This window comes from Schistocerca gregaria, chromosome 2 (genome assembly GCF_023897955.1).
Source record: "Schistocerca gregaria isolate iqSchGreg1 chromosome 2, iqSchGreg1.2, whole genome shotgun sequence".
Lineage (NCBI taxonomy): Eukaryota > Metazoa > Arthropoda > Insecta > Orthoptera > Acrididae > Schistocerca > Schistocerca gregaria.
In genome coordinates, this window is record NC_064921.1 from 957,974,424 (window position 1) to 957,993,020 (window position 18,597).

The 18,597-nt window shown below is 41.5% G+C and overlaps 1 pseudogene; it reads left to right on the top strand.

The window, feature by feature from the left end:
• The first annotated feature begins 7,795 nt into the window (after positions 1-7,795).
• On the top strand, positions 7,796-7,912 carry LOC126337215 (5S ribosomal RNA; annotated as a pseudogene).
• Positions 7,913-18,597: the final 10,685 nt, after the last annotated feature.

Sequence of the window (18,597 nt, forward strand, 5' to 3'; positions counted from 1 at the left end):
CCAATCTACAGTTTCTGGTTGCTTCAAGAGGATACTATACACACACTGACAGAGTAATATACATGCTATTAGCCTATACTATATCTTAGAGATTAAGGATTTTTTTCTTTCAATGTAGTTCTCAGTCCATAAAGAGGTCCAATGCCAAATGTATTGTCATTTCATCCGACTTCGTAAAAGGGAACTTTAAAATTTGCGGGTTTCTCCTTATCTCTCTTATTAATTTTTTTGGATTTTTTGTAATTTTTCAACCACATTAATGTACACTGCAAACTAATTATCTCGGACAATTATTCCGTTATCTTTGTACAGATCGGTTAAGCAGTACTTCGTGTGCTTTATTTAGTAACAGTAGTCAGACAAATGCCTGTTTCTTTCATTATATGGCATTTTAACAACACATTACTTTTATTCCGTCCCCCACATGAATTTGAGTATAAAACTATTTTCATTTGTATGTGGCATTTCTTCAAATTTAGATATAATAAAATTATACGTAAAAGAACGTACTGAACTTGGATTTCTTTAGCATTCAGACTGAAAAAACACAACAGAAAATATTACGACCATCGTTATGACAATGTACATCGAAACTGTAAGGCCACAGCAACCTTTTCTAGAAATGTGCAGTTACATTTAGTCGGCGAAGGGGGAGGTTTTGAGCATAATCACATTCTAACACAAATAGGTTGCAATCACCCTTGCTTGCACCTGCCACATTTTTTTTTATTTAATGTTGTTGTAACTCTGAACCTTTTTTTATGACGAAGATATTGAACTTCACATCCCCTGTTTACCATTATAAGACAAATAGGTAACAATCATCCTTGCTTGCTCCTGCCATAATTTTTGATTTAATGTTGTTGTAACTCTGAAGCATTTGTTATGTAGAAGATATTGAACTTCACATTCACTGTCTCTATCTACTTTTATGGTAATTTTACATTCAGTATAACAGATAGAAATGTCTGTTCTTAGCTGCCTGAAAGAGTACTCAATGCGTTTCCTGAAGTTTTTGTGAGATGTACTATAACTCATGTTAGTGGCTTCCGTGTTTTATCATAAAAACGGTGCTTGGAAGCGTTATACAAATTTACAACATTTAATGCAGGATTTTCAAAATATTTTTTCTCCCTCTTTGACATGATGTAATTAGTTTCTTTATAAGGAATTCTCTTTCCATTCATCTTCTATAAGTTGCCACATATCTTAAATTACTTTGTTGGAACGATTGCAGTGTTTTCCCCTACGCTCTTCTATAATGTTGTTCTCACATTCCTGTGATACACTATCCTGTTTTGTGTGTTTTCATCTTTTTGGAACATGTTAAATCGAGTATTCCTACATCTACATGATTAGTCTGACATTCACAATAACGTGTCTGGCAGAGGGTTCAATGAACAACCTTCAAGCTGTCTGTTTACCGTCCCACTCTCGAACGGAGCTCGGGAAAACGAGCATTTAAATTTTTCTGTGTGAGCCCTGTTTCACTGTTAAATGTACAAAGTTAAATCTGGAAATAATAATAACAATGATGAAAGGACTAACCTGTTTTTAAAGAAGTCTGCACAGTTATCAATCTCATTTCTGAAATTTGTAATGCGGAGAGAAAAAATTGTCTACGAACACGTTGGTCGTCTTTTTCCAACTTTATGGCGGAACTCCTCAAATGGTCTCTCTCTTTTCTTCTTTCTTTTTTCTGAACTACTTTATCTTCTTCTTTATATACCAAAGTAACAATGCAGCTTGTAAATAATTTATATCCAGTATCAAAAAACCGTTTGAAGCATTTCTTTTGCTCATCACAGTCAATAATCTGAAAATGTCTGAACTGAATATATTTATGAAATTAGCAGTAATAAGTTTTTTACACTTAATATTACTTCTGGAAGCTAAAAAAATACAGAAATAATTTCTTTTCCTGCAGCATTTTTCCACTTTCTGGAATCTATTTTTCTTCAGTTCATTTCCAGTCGTAGAGAAAGAGTGATTTCAAAAAAGATGATACTGCAATAACGGCGGAGTTAAATTTACGGTGTTATTGTTTCTACTTCCTCCTTTCTTGAGAAGATAGAAAACAGAATTACACGCTTCTTAAATCGAATATGTCAGTCTTGACCATCTTCTTTTATTACTAAATCTTTAGTATTGTAGATTGATCGTCTGTTTATATATATATATATATATATATATATATATATATATATATATATATATATATATATATATATATAATTGTGAACATAATTCTTCACCGTGCACTGCCAAAGATTTCCTGTAGGTAGACAAATGCTACAGCAGTGAAACGCACCCAAAATAAAGATTACTGAAACTAGTCGGGTAATCATATGATTCCTTGCAGTTCAACGGTATGGTGCAATTATTTCAAACGAACGTCGCTTCGACAATTCGCGTGTCCCTAACCTACCCCGTTCTCCTGAGGGGGAAAAGAGGATTATAATTCAACAAGGAATCTTTACGCTGTGCCACTCCTGGTGAATTACATCGTCAAGAGGGAAAGGATGGGTTAACGGCTGACTGATACACTCCGTGATCCGATAGGGAGTCGATCCCACGTCCTTTCGGTTTACAGGCATGCGTTGTACTTCTAATCAACGAAGTCCGAAACTGGTTTGCCGATATACACTCCTGGAAATTGGAAAACAGAACACATTGACACCGGTGTGTCAGACCCACCATACTTGCTCCGGACACTGCGAGAGGGCTGTACAAGCAATGATCACACGCATGGCACAGCGGACACACCAGGAACCGCGGTGTTGGCCGTCGAATGGCGCTAGCTGCGCAACATTTGTGCACCGCCGCCGTCAGTGTCAGCCAGTTTGCCGTGGCATACGGAGCTCCATCGCAGTCTTTAACACTGGTAGCATGCCGCGACAGCATGGACGTGAACCGTATGTGCAGTTGACGAACTTTGAGCGAGGGCGTATAGTGGGCATGCGGGTGGCCGGGTGGACGTACCGCCGAATTGCTCAACACGTGGGGCGTGAGGTCTCCACAGTACATCGATGTTGTCGCCAGTGGTCGGCGGAAGGTGCACGTGCCCGTCGACCTGGGACCGGACCGCAGCGACGCACGGATGCACGCCAAGACCGTAGGATCCTACGCAGTGCCGTAGAGGACCGCACCGCCACTTCCCAGCAAATTAGGGACACTATTGCTCCTGGGGTATCGGCGAGGACCATTCGCAACCGTCTCCATGAAGCTGGGCTACGGTCTCACACACCTTTAGGCCGTCTTCCGCTCACGCCCCAACATCGTACAGCCCGCCTACAGTGGTGTCGCGACAGGCGTGAATGGAGGGACGAATGGAGACGTGTCGTCTTCAGCGATGAGAGTCGCTTCTGCCTTGGTGTCAATGGTGGTCGTATGCGGATCTGTCCCCCATTGAGCATGTTTGGGACTGTATGAAGCGTCGTCTCACGCGGTCTGCACGTCCAGCACGAACGCTGGTCCAACTGAGGCGCCAGGTGGAAATGGCATGGCAAGCCGTTCCACAGGACTACATCCAGCATCTCTACGATCGTCTCCATGGGAGAATAGCAGCCTGTATTGCTGCGAAAGGTGGATATACACTGTACTAGTGCCGACATTGTGCATGCTCTGTTGCCTGTGTCTATGTGCCTGTGGTTCTGTCAGTGTGATCATGTGATGTATCTGACCCCAGGAATGTGTCAATAAAGTTTCCCCTTCCTGGGACAATGAATTCACGGTGTTCTTATTTCAATTTCCAGGAGTGTATAATTTATTTTTTTATATATATTTTTTAACATATTTTAACTGTAGTGGCTAGTAAGAGCCGCGCGCCTCCTATTTGTATCTTGAACACTCGTAACCAGTGGCCGCGTTCTACATCAATATACTGGGCGAGTTCAATGTAGCGCCGCTTCTCTATCGGCCCAGGTGCTATCATCAGCTGATTATTAAATGAAAGTGATCACCGTACCCATTCTTTAGCCCTTTTTACTAACTACGACGTTTTTGTGAAAAAAAATTATACGCTTGACTCGCATGTGACGTAAGTTCTTAATAGCGTTTATTTCTTTAAGATTGATGTTCAGTTTCGTTTGACTTATGTTTTAGACACGAGTGCCCTCATTGTGCTTAGTCTTCGTAAGTTGTTAGGCACACTAGAGTTCATTGTTTCTTATATAAGTGAAATCTTTTATAGACAAACTATCTGTCTGTTGGTATTAATCAAGATATGTCTCGTGTTTTTTTTTAAAAAAATACTTTAGTTATGATGTGCATTTTTTTGTCACCATGTCCTCGTGTTTTTTACGTTACATTTTAACTGTTTGACAGCAGTATGTAAAATTTTTAATAAAGGTACGATTATAATCTGTTTACTACTGTACTCTTATTGTTATTAATCTCCTCTTAACTCTTATCCAACCCTGGTAGTAACTGCATACCTATCCGAAACCTACATTTTGTAGGACTACTGACCAGAGTTTGTTTCAGTATTACTTTTCGATGTAAGCTTAATTACATGATCTTCCGAGGACGGCCAATTAATTAGCCGAAACTAGTTAAAAATTTAATTTAACAGAAATTTGTGCATTTGACGACTGATTACTTCTATTCTTCAGACGCACTTCACAGCTGCTGATTGACAACCGTGAATAAAATTATAGACGAACAAATGCCTGTCACGAATGTCTGTTCCACATGTTACTATATGAGAGGGGCGTTCCTCTTCTTTCCTCCTTACACGCTCCAAAATTTTTATATTTGCGACCAGCGAAATAGAGTTTCTTTACCGTTTTGTAGCAAATAGTGTCTTGCCTTGGTACTCTTTTCAAACTTTCGTCTCCACCCAACACTGTAGTAGACGTTTAATATACTGGTATCCATAATTAGAGTTTCAGTTTCAAATCTCTGTAGAAAGAGAACCATTGCTACTCATGACGTCAGATTTTGAGGACGGCTAAAAACGACACATGAATCGGAATGACATTGTGCATGCTCTGTTGCCTGTGTCTATGTGCCTGTGGTTCTGTCAGTGAGATCATGTGATGTATCTGACCCCAGATATGTGTCAATAAAGTTTCCCCTTCCTGGGACAATGAATTCACGGTGTTCTTATTTCAATTTCCAGGAGTGTAGATCTATACGCAAATTTAAGGGTTCAAGAATTTCATCCGGGAACAAGGTGTGAGCGGTCAGAAGGAAAGAAGATTATACTTTCAACACCGAATCGATGAGTCAGATATTAGAAACGAAGCGTGGGAATTCAGCTGAGGCCTAATCGAAAAAAAAAACCATCATGTTGCTGGTACGACGCTATTTGGAGAAATCTAATTCTTGAAGGATGGGCGTTCATTTAAACATAGACACTCCCGAATATGAGTGCGCTGATTTAAACACTCCCTCTCTTGCCTCCTTATATAAGCGCTAGGAGCCGTTGTACTAACGTAACTACTAACATGAATGCCTTAGGAAACCCACTCTCATCTTCCACACCCCGTACATTTATTCTTGGGACTGAAGATTCTAAAAAGCAAAGTAGTTGTACAAAGAGAAGATGTCAGTTTGAGATTTACTGTCAGATTCAAAAGAAATAAAATTGTGTTGTAGTCATAAGAAAGTAAGTTCCAAAGCGTTTTCTTGGCAGATAACATTATAAGAACCAATGTCAGTGATCTGGGCAGACCAGTTACTAGCTTGTTAGAATAGTTTCGTCTCTGTAGCTTCCAAAATTGGCACTATTAGTAAATGTGGGGCACTGGCACAGAGTACGTGGTATTTCTGCATAAGAAAGAATAACACTGTTCTTCGCTGCCACTCTCTCGAAAGAGTTTTACATGTGCGTTTTCTAAGTAATTTAGTCATTTGATTAAATAGGCAGGATGTCAAAATAGTAACTCCTTTCCAACCAATAGGTTGCGCACTAGGATAACCATCTCCACTTAGCAATGCGCTTTTTGCTACCTTTTCTTGGATTTTCGGCAGGTGTTGCTATAAGTGTCGAGACTTACATGAATTCAGTGGACGTAAACATTATAACGAGTTTTGAAAATACCGGTGCAAAATCAGGACCATAGACCTTTTGGGCTTATGCAGCTTGCTCGAGTACAAAAGAGGTGCACACGCAGTGGTTATCCCGAATGGTATCTCCCTAGGAGACACGTATCACCGAAATACACACTCTCACGATAAATCTGATTTTCTCTTCATAAAAAGTACGCTTGATATCCAACGAACCTCAATGTTACCTGTGAATTTGGCACTTCCAATTCAAAACGTCCCAATGTGAGTCGTTCCATTGGCTATGTTGAGCTGCCTTCAGCCTTTCTATAATTACTTGCACTTTTATTGGTAGGTACATCTGTGCTTTCGATTGTGGGGAGAAGGGTAAGCAGCAGAGTGTTACAAAAAACGGCCAAAGCGACACTTTAAGAGGAAAATAGCCATTTCTCAATATATATGCTTTACATTTCATGCATATACACCACTGGCCATTAACATTGCTACACCAGGAAGATGACATGCTACAGACGCGACATTTAACCGACAGGAAGAAGATGCTGTGATATACAAATGATTAGCCTTTCAGACCTTCACGCAAGGTTGACGCCGGTGGCCACACCTAAAACGTGCTGACATGAGGAAAGTTTCAAACCGATTTCTCATACACAAGCACCACTTGACCGGCGTTGCCTGGTGGAACGTTGTTGTGATGCCTCGTGTAAGGAGGAGAAATGCGTACCATCACGTTTCTGACTTTGATGAAGGTCGGATTGTTGCCTATCGCGATTGCGGTTTATCGTATCGCGACATTGCTGCTCGCGTTGGTCGAGAACCAATGACTATTAGCAGAATATGGAATCGGTGAATTCAGGAGGGTAATACGAAACGCCGTGCTGAATCCCAACGGCCTCGAATCATTAGCAGTCGAGATGACAGGCATCTTATACACATGGTTGTAACGGATCTTGCAGCCAAGTCTCGATCCCTGAGTCATCAGATGGGGACGTTCGCAAGACAACAACCATTTGCACGAACAGTTCGACGACGTTTGCAGCAGCATGGACTATCAGCTCGGAGACCATGGCCGCGGTTACCCTTGACGCTGCATCACAGACAGGAGAGCCTACGATGGTGTACTCAACGACGAACCTGGGTGTACGAATGGCAAAACATAATTTTTTCGGATGAACCCAGCTTCTGTTTACAGCATCATGATAATCTCATCTGTGTTTGGCGACATCGCGGTGAACGCACATTAGAAGCGTGTACTCGTCATCGCCATACTGGTGTCTCACCCGGCGTGAGAGTATGGGGTGCCATTGTTTACACGTCTCGGCCACCTCTTGTTCGCGTTGACGGCACTTTGAACAGTGGATGTTACATTTTAGATGTGTTATGACCCGTGGCTCTACCCTTCATTCGATCCCTGCGAAACCTTACGTTTCAGCAGGATAATGTGGGTCCGCATGTTGCAGGTCCTGCACGGGCCTTTCTGGATACAGCAAATGTTCGACTGCTGCCCTGGCCAGTACATTCTCCAGGTCTCTCACCAATTGGAAACGTCTGGTCAATGCTGGCCGAGCAACTGGTTCGTCACAATACGGCAGTCACTACTCTTGATGAACTGTGGTATAGTGTTGAAGCTGCATTAGCAGCTGTACCTGTACCCACCATCCAAGCTCTGTTTGACTCAATGTCCAGACGTATCAAGGCCGTTATTACGGCTAGAGGTGGTTGTTCTGGGTACTGATTTCTCAGGATCTATGCACCCAAATTGCGTGAAAATGTAATCACATGTCGGGGCAACGGCCTTGCCGCAGTGGATACACCGGTTCCCGTGAGATCACCGAAGTTAAGCACTGTCGGGCGTGGCCGGCACTTGGATGGGTGACCATCCAGCCACCATGCGCTGTTGCCATTTTTCGGGGTGCACTCAGCCTCGTGATGCCAATTGAAAAGCTACTCGACCGAATAGTAGCGGCTCCGGTCAAAGAAACCCATCATAACGACCGGGAGAGCGGTGTGCTGACCACACGCCCCTCCTATCCGCATCCTCACCTGAGGATCACACGGTGGTCGGATGGTCCCTGTTGTAGTTGGCAGCAGAGCCAACACCGTATTGCCAAAGGAGGCCGAAATGCACGCGTCTCAGCTCACGCAGGCTGGCGTGAGGTCTGGAACATGACAAGGGAATTAGAATTGAGAAAAACGGACGTAGCTGGTGGAATACTTAACTTTAATCCATTAATGACGAACGTCGCTTATGACATTACATGATTCACAGTATCAATAGAAACTGACTATGGCGCCTTGCTAGGTCGTAGCAAATAACTTAGCTGAAGGCTATGCTAACTATCGTCTCATCAAATGAGAGCGTAGAAGTCAGTGAACCATCCCTAGCAAAGTCGGCTGCACAACTGGGGCGAGTGCTAGGAAGTCTCTCTAGACCTGCCGGGTGGCGGCGCTCTGTCTGCAATCACTGATAGTGGCGACTCGCGGGTCCGACGTATACTAACGGACAGCGGCCGATTTAAAGGCTACCACCTAGCAAATGTGGTGTCTGGCGGTGACACCACAGTCCCGATGGGCCACTTATGGCCTGAAGACGGAGTGCTTTTAATCACATGTCAGTTCTAGTATTATATATTTGTTCAATGAATACTCGCTTATCATCTGCATTTCTTCTTGGTGTAGCAATTACAATGGCCTGTAGCTATGTAGCTATACTTTGTGCATAAATATAGTACATGCTATATTTCCTTGATTCCATCTCCAGTTCTTTGTCTCGTCTGCTAGAGAGGGTGGATGAATATCTGTGTGTCAACTTACATGTAATTTGGTTCGTGGGCAGTGATTCTTTGATTGGTAGTGGCAGTTTAACCATTTTTAGTCTAGAGGTTAGGTACTCGTAGATTCTGGTGGCCAAATTAGGGAACACTGGTCAGGATCTGTTTTAGAGGTTGACGCTGGTAAACGGAACTTATTTTCTCCTACCATTTCCGCTTCTACTTGTGGACCTCCGTCCAGTAAATTGGAACAACCCCGTTCGCTGCGTCTCAGAGTTGAGGTTCAGATCATAACACAATTGTGAGAAGTACAGACATGGTAAATCATTCCAGATCAGGGAAGGCGACCATAGTTACTAATATTTCAGTTATTTTAGGATATTCTTTGTCCTACCGCTATTCAGTGAGGGAAGAGATCACGTGGAGAGCTTTCAGCTCTACGTTATTATTCATCCAAGGCTACTGTTCTACTAGAATTTCTAAGTATAAGAGAATTTGTTTTCATCCTATATATTTTCCTACTTTTTGTACCTGCTAGATGCTGAATTTCTACACCAGCTACCCACCACGCGGATGATTAGTAAAACTAATGTTTCTCTGATACGTCACGTTTCAATCTGGTGTATAAACATACCCTTATAGCCTCTCCATTCTGTGGGTGTATTTTGAGATGAATGTATGTATGCACGTAAATGAGACGAGTCCTCCTTACACCAAACCGTGAATTTTACGACGTGTTAAGAAATGCTTACGAAAATAATTACTGTGGCATATAACGTGTTTGAGGCATTTCTCCAGTAATCACTATTGTTATCAATCAAAGTTACTTATGATTTGACTCGCAAAGAAATGTAAAATGTTTTTAAATTGTGTTGTCAACTTTACTCGTGCCACCCATCCTACTTTCAGTCTGGCTCCCTCAGAGCCCTCTGATATTACTATTTGGTTCCTTAATATTTTATTTGGCATTAATACGAAAATTTTATTCTGCAGTTGATCATATTCCTGTAAGAGAGATAATATCTCAGTGACTCAGTGCAACCTAAATTAACTCAATTACAAATCCACTTGAAACTTCATTGATTGCGACTTACTCCATGCAAATGAACACAAGGCTTGCTTTCTGTCTGACCATCCTATAGGTTCTGTAGTTGATGACGTGTAGGTATCATTCAGTTTTATCGCATCATAGTTCGCTGTTAGCAGATCGTGATATTCATCTTTGTACAACTTTACTCGAGTCAGCCTCAATCACCTTCGATTGGTTGATACAAGCACTCTGCTAGCAGGAATGGGTAAATTCAAAGTTGTTGCCCCCTCCTGAAGTACAAAATACGTTTTTGCGCTTTTAAAAACCGCGAAATGAGGGCATAAGGCTTTGATTGCTTGTCGTGAATCTGGATCCTTCACTTGTAGGTTTCAGTATCCATACAAGCTTTCAAATGCATTTCTTTGCGTTCAGTTGAATGTAATTGCTTAGTACCCTATTTCTTTCAGATTTATTTCTTTGTATCCTTTAGCATTCTGTTTATTGCAGCACTAGATCACACATCGTCCCACGGTAGCCACCTTTGTTGTGGATGCGCCTCACCAAACGTGTTATTTTGACGCATCGACAATCACACATGAAGTTACAGACACGAAACATACTGTTAGGTCTCAAGTACTGTATATCGCTTTTACCACAATTTCGTTAATTTCATTAAAATGCCTATTACTCTTTTTCTTACATATTTCACTTCACGATTTTTCTTCATGAGAACACCAAGGGGTACGACATTAGTGTGGTTAATTGTGATGGTGAGAGAAAATATGTTTCAGTGTGTGCTTCAGCAGATTAATGCAGACTTTTTTTGATAATTTATTAAAGTTATACTAAGTTTTAAAACAGTACAGTCTGCAGATTTACTGTAATAAGGTGACATCAGGCTGTGACTGAAAATTTTGCTCAGTTTAAATGTGCAGTGGGAACCTGTTTCTTAATTAGAAAATACAGGGAAATACCGTGTCCGTGAGTAGAAGGTTACTGTGGAGAAAATACCAGATAGAAATTAGACGGTTTTGTGACTGAATGTTTCATACTAAGGTGATAAATATTTTTAGTGTGTTGTAGGTAAGCTAGAAAATCTGAAAAGGAAATGCAAAGACTCAATCTAGATATAGTAGAGTCGATGAAGTGAAATGGAAAGAAGAAGAGGATTTCTGGTCCGATGAGTATAGGGTAATATCAGCAACAGCAGAAAATGGTATAACGGAGTAGGATTCGTTATGAATAGGAAGGTAGGGCAGAGGGTGTGAGTGTTATTAGAATCGACAGCAAACTAACACTTACAGCAATGCCGACGTCGCAACGTGAAGGTGAAGAGGTAGAGAAAATATACGAAGATACTGAAAAGGTAATGCAGTATGCAAGATGAAAATCTAATACCCACGGGAAATGGAATGCAGTTGTAGGGGAAGGAGTACAAGAAAAGGTTACAGTAGAATATGGGCTCACAACAAGGACTGCGAGAGGAGAAAGACTAATTGAATTCTGTAATAAATTTCAACTAGTAATAGCGAATACTCTGTTCAAAAATTACAAGAGAAAGGAATATCCTTGTAAAAGTTAGGGTGACAGGGGAAGATTTAAGTTAGATTACATCATGGTCAGACAGATTCCGAAATCAGATATTGGATTGCTAGGCGTACGCAAGAGCATATATAGACTCATATCACAATATAGTCTAATGAAGAGTAGGCTGAAGTTTAAGACATTAGTTTGTAATGGTCAATAAGCAAAAAAGTGGGATTTGGACCTACTAAGGAACGACGAGATGCGGTTAAAATTCTCTAAGGATACATATGCAGCAATAAGGAACAGCTCAGTAGGCATTACAGTTGAAGATGACTGGCCACCTTTAAGAGGGGAAAACGCAGAAGTGGAAAAGAAAAACATAGATACAAAGAAGGTAATTGCGAAGAAATTATAGATAACGTAAGAAATACTTCAGTTGATTGATGAAAGTCGCTGAGAAATGAAATAAATAGGAAGTGTGGGGAAGCTAAAACGATATCGCTACATGAAAAATGAGAAGTAATCTAAAAAGAAATGATTGTGGAGAATAGGTGCAATCAAAAGATTGAGGGGATGATTTGCTTGATGAGGTAGAAGAAGAAATGGGAGGCGGTTTAAAAGATGTAGGGGTCCAGTATTAGAATTTAAGAGAGCTTTGGAGGACCTACGATCAGATAAGGCAGAAGGGATAGTTAATATTTAATCAAAATTTCTAAAATCATTGGGGGAAGTGGCAACAAAATGACTATTCACGTTGGTGTTTACTATGTATGACATACCATCTGACTTTCGGAAAAATATCATGCAAACAAATCGGAACACTGCAAGAGCTAATAACTGCGAGAATTGTAGCACAATCAGCTTAACAGCTCATGCATGCCAGTGTCTGAAATATAATATACAGAAGAATGAAAAAAGTTTAGATACTATGAGATGACGATTAGTTTGGGTATAGTAAAGGTGAAGACACCAAAGAGGCAATTCTGATTTTACGTTTGATAATGAAAGCAAGACTAAAGAAAAATCAAGACACGTTCATAGGATTTGTCGACCTGTAAAAGGCGTTCGACAATGTAAAATAGTGTGAGATACACTAAATTCTGAGAAAAACAAGGGTAAGCTATAGGGAGAGACGGGTCATATACAATATGTACCAGAGCGAAGAGGAAATGATGAGAGTGGACGACCAAGAACGAGGTGCTCGGATTAAAAAGGGTGTAAGACAGGGATGTAATCTTTCTTCAGTGTATACTTCTAAGAAGCAATGACGGAAGTAAAAGGAAACTTGTGAATTTGAAATAAAATTCAAAGTAAAAGGATATCAAAGATACGATTTTCTGAGTGAATGTGAAGAAGAATTACATGATGTTCTGAAAGGAATGAACAGTCTAATGAGTACATACTATGGATTGCAGTAAATCGGAAGTAATGAGAAGTAGCAGAAATGAAAACAGGAACAGTGTAATGAGTACAGACTATGGATTGACAGTAAATAGGAGAAAGACGAAAGTAATGAGAAGTAGCAGAAATGAGAACAGCGACAAAATTGAAGAATACGAAATAGATTAGGTTAACGAACTCTTCTATCCATTCAATGAGCGACGGAGTAGAGAGGACATAAAAAGCAGACTAGGACTGGCAGAAAGGGAATTCCTGACCAAAAGAAGTTTACTAGCATAAATCATAGGCCTTAAATTGAGGGAGAAATTACTGAGTATGTACGTTTGGAGCACACCATTGTGCGGTAGTGAAAAATGGACTATGGTAAAATCGGAACAGAAGAGAATCGAAGTATTTGAAATGTGGCGTTACAGACGAATGTTGAAGATTATGTGGACTGACAAGGTAAGGAATGAAGAGGTTCTGTGCAGAATATAAGGGGAAAGAAATGTGTGGAAAACACTGACAAAGAGAAGGGACAGGATGATAGGGCATCTGTTAGACATAAGGAAATGACTTTCATGATATTAGAGGGAGCTTAGAGGATAAAAACTGTAGAGGAAGACAAATCTGAATACATACAGTAAATAATTGAAGACGTAGTCTGCAAGGGCTATTCGTAGATGATGAGGTTGGCATAGGAGAGGAATTTGTGGTGAGCCGCATCAGACCAGTCAGAAGACTGATGACCAAAAACTACACTCTGTAATATACTCAATTCATTATTTATTTCCCTTTGTCTGGAGTGAGGTTCTTGGTATTTGAAAATATTTGATGGGTGAAGCAGAATCTGATGTGGTGTTGAGAATATTGGAAGGGAATTGAGACTATCTGTGGATATGTGAATATTTATACTATTCTTTTAATAAATGAATTTCAGTGATTTTGGAACATTTCATTTCTGCTGTGGTCTTTCGTCGAATTTAAATTATTTTCCATGTTATGCATTCTTAACCCGAATTTCTGATTTTGATTATAATCCATAGAAAATAATAAACATCAAGCTGTGATATTCCTTGCTTTGATAATCAGATGGTTTGTAGATAATTGTTGGGGACTGGTCGACGATTTTTCATTTTCTGAAGGGGACTTTGAATTTCAAAATGCTTTGATCGATTTCTATAATGAGGAGTCACTTCATAGTAGTTGGCTGGTGGTTCTATAGTTCTGTGTATGATGGAGAAGGTTACAGTTAGTCAGAGGGGGAGAAGGCGATCACGGTTTGGGAAGGAGGCAGGTAGATATCAAAGGTCATGGAACATTGTGATTCACGTATTTTATATACTGCCGCTATTCAAGAAAATGAAGAGTGTGAATCGTAATGATTACTTAGTATGTCGATTAGTCAAGGGAAGAATGTTGGAGACAGTGCAGGATACCAATATCGTTGTCATGAATCACATATCTATTGTTGCCAATATGCTTTTGTCAGTTGAGTCTATAAGTACTTATGGTGCTCAAGGGACGCAAATGCTACACTCTCCACTTAAAGCTGACCAGACAGGTGTTATTTCAAGTCCAAAATGTACTATAATCAAGATATTCTTAATACATTGATGACATATATCGGTGAACAATCAGAGGCTAGTAATAGAGAACGATATAAGAAGTCAGAAGCTAACAACAGAAGGTAAACGTAAGAATTATGGGAAACTCTAAGGAGTAATTCTAAAGAACAAAAAAGGATTCAATAAAAAGTTGTCGATTAGTGTGAACTGAATTGATAAGAGATTAGAAGAAAGAATAGAAGATAGTACAAGGGAATGAACTGGGAAATTAAAGACTGATGTTAATATTTTACAGCGTTTGATTTACAGTGCAGTGTAAAAATTGGAGTCAATTTCTGAAGATGTGGCATGAAACTAATGTTCTTAGTGCACAGTTAAGGGAAAAATTACATTCAGGTTTTGACGAGTGTGTTTCTCTTGCTGAAAGTTAGCTTGTTATTGTGTTAAATGATCAGAATAGACTAAGTAGTGTGCAAGTGATTTTCAGACTCTAAGGGACGAATTGAGAAGAATAAGGGTGATGTGCAAAGGAGATTTTATATTGTACCTAGTAGTAATGGTTTGACTCATGTTCAAGAACAAGTTTCAAATCGTACCAAATTACTGTAGGAATCAGAGCAGAAGTATGAAGAGTTTAAGATAAATTCAGAGGCAGAGATGTTAAATATTAGGGAGAGAATTAAGAAATAAGTTGAGAAAATTAATTATTTGACTACCTCTGTAAGGCAATTGGTTGTTTGTGCTGAGAGGGTACTAATGATACTCTGCCTGTGTGTCTTGGTGACTGAAGAGGGATCATTACTAATGTGTAACGAAGGTCAAGTGGAGTTTAATAGGAGAAGATAATTAGGTAAGGAGTTAAGTGAGAGAGTCTCTAAGATTGAGGCAAAGTTAAGTGAAAGGGTTGCTGTAAGTCACTATTGTATTAGATCTAATGTATAATTGTCATTTACTGATGATAATGGAGATTCAGGTCACGAAGATGAGCCAGAAGGGATGAGAACCTTTCGTAATCACAGTAACTTCAGTCATAAAGTACTCATCATGAAGGCATGTCTTGTTCTGATTACAATAATCTCTCATCTGTTAAAAATTTTGTTGCTGGGAAATATGTCAAATGGTACTTCCCCTCATGCTTGGGCAGATTTGACTGTTCAGGCAACCCAACTTGGTATCTGGTGTTAAGATTGAATTTGTATCTGCTTATTTGGATGATAAGCTGCAGGGCAATCGCACACTCTGGTAGGAAATTGAGATGCCTATGAAGAGATGCGACACTTGTTGCCCACATACTACTCTGAGGCAGCACAATCAATTGTGGTTTCGTTGCAAGAAAGCAAGGTCTTTAGCTCGATTCTATTCAAATAAGTGCAGTTACTGGCTGGGCTAGAAGCTGATTTACCATTGACATTAGATGAGGTTTTGCTGAAATGTCATGGCATTAAGGACATGTCTTCTCTTGACTGAGGAACGTGCTCTTGGCAGATTCAGTTGCTTGATTCACTGTCAAAAATTCAAAGCATTCATGCTATGGCTCTTGCTTTAAGTTTTGACTGTTACTCGTTGTGTTGAATTTCAGTCTGCCTGCATTTGCTAGAGGTTTTAATATATTTCGTCCTTCAGAGTTATGAAAGAGAACTGAGTTGTGTGTGAGTAGCCAGATGGGTATTTGTATCTACAAGAACTCAACATCCCTAGTAAAGATAATGACATTGCTGATGCTGTTCTGAGATCTCCTCTCATGTTGAATCACTGGAGAGAGGACGATCTGTCATGGAATAATTTCAGTGGCACATATTTGTAAAACATGCTAATTGATCATTTTATTATGAGTTCACTTTAGGATATTGCAGAGAAACAAGATAAATTCCACCATGGAAAGAGGAGAAAGAACAGTGCAGATATCAAGACAACATTGAAGTTCAATATTTTTTCTTAGTGAAAGCTGAAATTTTGTTTAGTAAGAGAGCTGTAGATAATTTACAGTGAGTTATTGCTTTCGTTGTGAATTACATGACAAATTAATTTAGCATGATCATATCAGTTACACACACTTTGGCACAAGGAAATATTTTCACAATTTTGGTTGGATTGCTATTTTCTGAACATGGAGAATAATGTAATTCTTCATGCTTTCCCGGCGATCTGTTGACAACTTGGATATTCGGGAATGCTGCCGGATGTTCGCGTCGTTCTCGCACGATATTTCAACAGCGTGCCTCGCTGTCTTCTTCAGGTGCTACCTAAGACTGGTCCTTGGGTCGATCGAGTCCAGTATTTATGCCTGGGAGGAGCTGGGCGTTCCCTAATCAGTCCGCGCCGCGTCGAGTGTTCCATCTGTGGTCCGCGCCCGTCAGACTCAGCTTCAACGGACCCCTCCAGTCGCGGATGTTCCGACTGCCGTCGGCGCCGGTTTCGGCCGTCCTCAACGGTTGTGGTTGTCATTTGAGGTGTGTCAGACCCGATCTGAGATGTTGGGTACTCTATCTCATGACTGTTACTACGGTTTCCACTTCTGTTGCGTGCTGGGCGCTCCCTAATCGGTCCGCGCCGCGTCGTGTGTTCCATCTGAGGTCCGCGCCCGCCAGACGCAGCTACTTCCGCATTTCTTCTGGCTGATCTGCTTCAGCTTGGTGGTGCAGGGTTTACTTGTAAGCATTTCCTACATCTCTCAGGGGGGTAGGTTTGTGTTGAACATCTTTATTTGTTTGTGTGTCATGGGTGTGGGCGGGCACGAATCAGTTTCTTTCTTGGGTGCAGATTCCGTCGTATTTCGGATTATTTTTACATTATTACCTTTCAAGCATGGCAATGGGTCGCGCATAGCGTTCCCTTGGCTGAGGCGGTGCTCCAAGGTGTCGTATCAGTGGGTTGGTCGAAGTTTCAGTCCTGGCATAAAATCGTCGTGCAAGCTGCTGATGTCTCTGCGGTACCTCCAATTCTTCGGCTGCTTCATGAATGGATCGGTGAGGGAACTGAGGGGGAACGTGGAAAACACGGCGAAGTATCTTATTCTGGAGCGATTGAAGGCGCTGAAGATGTGTCTTTGCTGCATTGCCCCATACCTCACAGGCATAGTCAAAGATGGGGCGAATGTACATCCTGAATATCAACAGTCCGTTGGTTATCGATAAGTCCGAGCCTTCGTTGATGAAGGGGAAAAGTGCCCCTATCCTTCGTGACACGTTAGCGTGGACGTCGTCGATGTGGCGCTTCCATGTAAGTTGTTTGTACATGGTCACTCCTAGCTATTTAACAGAGTCCATCCACTGCAGTTCGGTTCCATAAAGTCGGAGGTTCCGAAGATGTCGAAGTCGGCGAGGGTCAGGTCTCCTCTTGCGAAGATGATGGTTTGCGTCTTCTGTGGGTTGAACCGGATGCGCCACTTTCCTGCCCATTCCTCCAGGGCACAGCAGGCACTCTGCAGACGTGGGACAAGGACTTCAAGCCATTTCTCCCTCGTGTATATCACGGTGTCATCGGCGTAAATGGCTTTGTATACTCTTGGTCGTGTCGGAAGGCCCGATGTAAAGACGGAGTACAGGACTGGTCCGTGGACTGAGCCCTGTGGGACCCCTGCACGGATAGGTCTAGGCGTGGAAAGTGCATCCCCGACTCTGACGGCAAAGGTGCGTTGGTGGAGGTAGGTGGCAACGAGCTTGACGTACGCCCTGGGGAATCCGAAGGCGTTAAGCTTCCAAATGAGGCCCTGATGCCATACACTATCGAACGCCTTCGTCACGTCCAGAAGAACAGCACCACAGAACTCTCCATTGTTGAAGGCTGACGTAATATATTCTGTCGCCCTAAGAATCTGCTGTGTCGTGGAATGACCAGATCGGAAGCCAAACTGCTCCGGTGGCAGAACTTGGAGGCGGTCCATGATGGTGTGGAGACTCGTCAACAGGAGCCTTTCGAACAGCTTACTGAGGTGTGGTAGCAAGCTTATCGGTCTGTAACTGGTGGGTAGTCGTCTGTTCTTCCCAGGTTTCGGGACAGCCACCACTATAGAATGTTTCCACGCGGCTGGGTACTTGCCATAGCAAAAATCCAATTAAAGATGGCTGCCAAATGCACAATCGCGGTCCATGGGAATTGCTTTAAAGTCCTTCCCGTGATGTCGCCGCAGCCAGGTGCTTTGCTGGCGGGTAAGGCCCGGATGCCAGCGTCGATTTCAGCAGGCGTTACTGGAGGGATGAGGTCGTCATCGTCGTCGGCGTCGTCGTCGGCTGCACGAAGTATGGCAGTAACTTCGTTTTCGATGTCTGCAACCCGCTGGGGGTCAACTCCGTCGTCCAGCCGCCGAAAGTTC